The sequence below is a fragment of the Triticum dicoccoides genome, chromosome 7B, assembly GCF_002162155.2.
Source record: "Triticum dicoccoides isolate Atlit2015 ecotype Zavitan chromosome 7B, WEW_v2.0, whole genome shotgun sequence".
In the NCBI taxonomy this organism is placed as follows: domain Eukaryota; kingdom Viridiplantae; phylum Streptophyta; class Magnoliopsida; order Poales; family Poaceae; genus Triticum; species Triticum dicoccoides.
Window position 1 is genome coordinate 527,405,467 of NC_041393.1, and position 4,818 is coordinate 527,410,284.

Genomic DNA, 4,818 nt, shown 5'->3' on the forward strand with positions numbered 1-4,818 from the left:
TCGGGCTCCGGATACCCAAGGGAAAAAGGCAAATGGTAAAACCAAGGTTCGGCCTTGCTGGAGGAGTTTTATTCAAAGCGAACTGTCAAGGGGTCCCATAAATCACCCAACCGCGTAAGGAACGCAAAATCAAGGAACATAACACCGGTATGACGGAAACTAGGGCGGCAAGAGTGGAACAAAACACCAGGCATAAGGCCGAGCCTTCCACCCTTTACCAAGTATATAGATGTATTAATTAAATAAGAGATATTGTGATATCCCAACATAATCCTGTCCATCATGGAGAAATCTTCAACTTCACCTGCAACTAACAATGCTATAAGAGGGGCTGAGCAAAAGTGGTAACATAGCCAAGCAATGGTTTTCTAGGAAGGGTGAAAAAGGTTAGAGGCTGACATGGCAGTTTGGGAGGCTTGATAAAACAAATGATAGGTAGCGCAACATAGCGATAGAACGAAGCAACTAGCATAGCAATGATAGTAGTGAGATCCAGGGTAGCGGTCATCTTGCCTGAAATCCCGCTAGGAAGAAGAACGAGTCCATGAAGAAGATAAAGCCACGAAGACGAACCAAGCGTAGATGAACGAATCCTCACGACCGCAACAAAACAGGAACTAACGAGAAGGAGCACAACCGAAAAGAAGCAAACAACAAGGTAAACACACAACACCTAAACATGACATGATGCACAACCAAGCATGATGCATTACAAAGGCTATATGATGCTACTCATGGCAAGAGATGAAGCATACAAGAATAACACATCAAGGCAAGTTTAAATGAGGCCGGAAACAACATATAACAAATCTGGTAAGTCCTCATATGCAAATTTCGAAATTGGTCCAGATCTGAATAAACCTTATGTTCAAGTTGTTAAACAACAAGTTAAGATGCACAAAGATGATCTACACGAAATTCTAGTCAAGTTATATATAAAGTTCATTTAGTTCGGAGCTATGGCCTAGAAGATATGAGCAAAACAAGTTAAACATGGCATTGATGCAAAATGCATACAAACATCAAGCAAACACACTCAAAACATGGATTCAACATGATAAGATGAAACTACATGCAAATCTAAGCAAGTTTCATATAGAGCACACTCCAAACGGAGCAATGGTTCAACACATACACTCCAAACAAGATATAACAACAATCTGTCCAAAACAGCAACTAGTCATCTTGCAAGCATCATGAAAATCTGCTACAGCACCTCAACATGAAGACACATGGCATGGACGTGCTGTACAGATGAAGAATAACAAAACATGAACACTGTGCTATCTCCAGAAAACACTATAACATGCTCAAAAGGACATGGCAAGATTGCAAATGATAACAGTTTCATAGACTTAGCAGAAAATCACCGAGCATGACAGAAATAACATCAGGTTGCAATGTTTAGAGATCTCAAAAAACATGTTATAGCATGCTATCATGGAAAAATAGAGCATGGAATGCTAACAATAAAGACAAAGAACAAAACTCCCTTACTGAACTAATTCCAAAGATCAAAAGAAAACATGATAGTATCCACTTTCGGTCTACGAGGGTACGTGGACAACACTCTCACCTCTCGTTGCTATGCATCACCTAGATAGATCTTGTGTGATCGTAGGATTTTTTTTTTGAAATTACTGCGTTCCCCAACAGTGGCATCCGAGCCAGGTCTATGCGTAGATGTTATATGCACGAGTAGAACACAAAGAGTTGTGGGCATAATAGTCATACTGCTTACCAGCATGTCATACTTTGATTCGGTGGTATTGTTGGATGAAGCGGCTCAGACCGACATTACGCGTACGCTTACGTGAGACTGGTTCTACCGACGTGCTTCACACATAGGTGGCTGGTGAGTGTCAGTTTCTCCAACTTTAGTTGAATCGAGTGTGACTATGCCTGGTCCTTGTTGAAGGTTAAAACAACACACTTGACGAAAAATCATTGTGGTTTTGATGCGTAGGTAAGAACGGTTCTTGCTAGAAGCCCGTAGCAGTCATGTAAAATTTGCAACAACAATGTAGAGGACGTCTAACTTGTTTTTGTAGGGCTTGTTGTGATGTGATATGGTCAAGGCATGATGTGATATACATTGTCGTATGAGATGATCATGTTTTGTAACAAAGTTATCGGCAACTGGCAGGAGCCATATGGTTGTCGCTTTATTGTATGCAATGCACTCGCCATGTAGTTGTTTTACTTTATCATTAAGCGGTAGCGATAGTCGTAGTAACAATAGTTGGCGAGACGACAACGATGCTATGATGGAGATCAAGGTGTCGAACCGGCGACGATGGATATCATGATGATGCTTCGGTGATGGATATCGTGAGCAAGAGATGATGATGTCCATATCATGTCACATATTTTGATTGCATGTGATGTTTATCCTTTATGAATCTTATTTTTCTTAGTACGACGGTAGCATTATAAGATGATCCATTACTAAATTTCAAGGTACAAGTGTTCTCCCTGAGTATGCACCGTTGCTACAGTTCTTCGTGCCGAGACACCACATGATGATTGGGGTGTGATAAGCTCTACGTTCACATACAACGGGTGCAAGCCAGTTTTTCACACGCAGAATACTCGGGTTAAACTTGACGAGCCTAGCATATGCAGATATGGCCTCGGAACACTAAGACCGAAAGGTCGAGCATGAATCATATAGTAGATATGATCAACATAGTGATGTTCACCATTGAAAACTACTCCATCTCACGTGATGATCGGACATGGTTTAGTTGATTTGGATCACGTGATCATTTAGATGACTAGAGGGATGTCTAACTAAGTGGGATTTCTTAAGTAATATGATTAATTGAACTTTAATTTATCATGAACTTAGTCCTGATAGTATTTTGCAAATTATGTTGTAGATCAATAGCTCGCGTTATAGCTTCCCTATGTTTTTATATGTTCCTAGAGAAAACTAAGTTGAAAGATGATAGTAGCAATGATGCGGATTGGGTCCGTGATCTGAGGTTATCCTCATTGCTGCACAGAAGAATTATGTCCATGATGCACCGCTAGGTGACAGACCTATTGCAGGAGCAGATGCGGACGTTATGAACGTTTGGCTAGCTCAATATAATGACTACTTGATAGTTTAGTGCACCATGCTTTACGGCTTAGAATCGGGAGTTCAAAGGCGTTTTGAATGTCATGGAATATATGAGATGTTCCAGGAGTTGAAGTTAATATTTCAAGCAAATACCCGAGTTGAGAGATATGAAGTCTCTAACAAGTTCTAAAGCTAAAAGATGGAGGGGAATAGCTCACGTAGTGAGCATTTGCTCAGATTGTCTGGGTACTACAATCGCTTGAATCAAGTGGGAGTTAATCTTCCAGCTAAGATAGTGATTGAAAGAGTTCTCTAGTCACCATCACCAAGTTACTGGAACTTCGTGATGAACTATAGTATGCAAGGTATGATGAAAATGATTCCCGAGCTCTTCGTGATGCTGAAATCAACAAAGGTAGAAATCACTAAAAACATCAAGTGTTGATGATTAAACAAGATCACTAGTTTCAAGAAAAAGGGCAAAGGAAAAGAAAGGGAACTTCAAGAAGAATGGCAAGTAGGTTGTCACTCCCGGGAAGAAGCCCAAAGCTAGACCTAAGCCTGAAACTAAGTGCTTCTACTGCAAAGGAAATGGTCACTGGAAGCGGAACTACCCCAAATATTTGGTGGAGAAGAAGGATGGCAAAGTGAACGAAGGTATATTTGATATACACGTTATTTATGTGTACCTTACCAGTGCTCGTAGTAACCCCTAGATATTTGATACTTGTTTGGTTGCTAAGATTAGTAACTCGAAACAGGAGTTGTAGAATAAATAGAGACTAGTTGAGGATGAAGTGATGATGTGTGTTGGAAGTGGTTCCAAGATTGATATGATCATCATCGTACACTCCCTATAGTTTCGAGATTAGTGTTGAACCTAAATAAATGTTATTTGGTGTTTGCGTTGATCATGAATATGATTTGATCATGTTTATTGCAATACGGTTATTCATTTAAGAAAGAGAATAATTCTTATTCTATTTACATGAATAAAACCTTCTATGGTCATACACCCAATGTTGATGGTTTGTTGAATCTCAATTGTTGTAATACAAATATTCATAATATTGATGCCAAAAGATGCAAAGTTGATAATGATAGTGCAACTTATTTGTGGCACTATCGTTTGGGTCATATCGGTGTAAAGCACATGAAGAAACTCCATAAATATGGACTTTTTGGAATCACTTGATTACGAATCATTTGATACTTGCGGACCATGCCTTATGGGCAAGATGACTAAAACTCTGTTTTTCGGAACAATGGAATGAGCTACTGACTTATTGGAAATAATACATACCGATGTATGCGGTCCAATAAGTGTTGAGGCTCGTGGTGGGTATCATTATTTTCTGACCTTCAGAGATGATTTGAGCAGATATGGGTATAACTACTTAATGAAACACAAGTCTGAAGCATTTGAAAAGTTCAAAGAATTTCAGAGTGAAGTGGAGAATCATCGTAACAAGCAAATAAAGTATCTACGATCTAATCCTAGAGCTGAGTATTTGAGTTACGAGTTTGGCCTTCATTTAAAACAACGTGGAATAGTTTCACAACTCACGCCACCTGGAACACCATGGCGTAATGGTGTGTATGAACGGCATAACCGCACTTTGTTAGATATGGTGCAATCTATGATGTCTCTTACCGATTTACCACTATCGTTTTGGGATTATGCATTACACGCAGTTGCATTCACTTTAAATAGGGCACCATCAAAATTCGTTGCGACGACGCCTTATGAA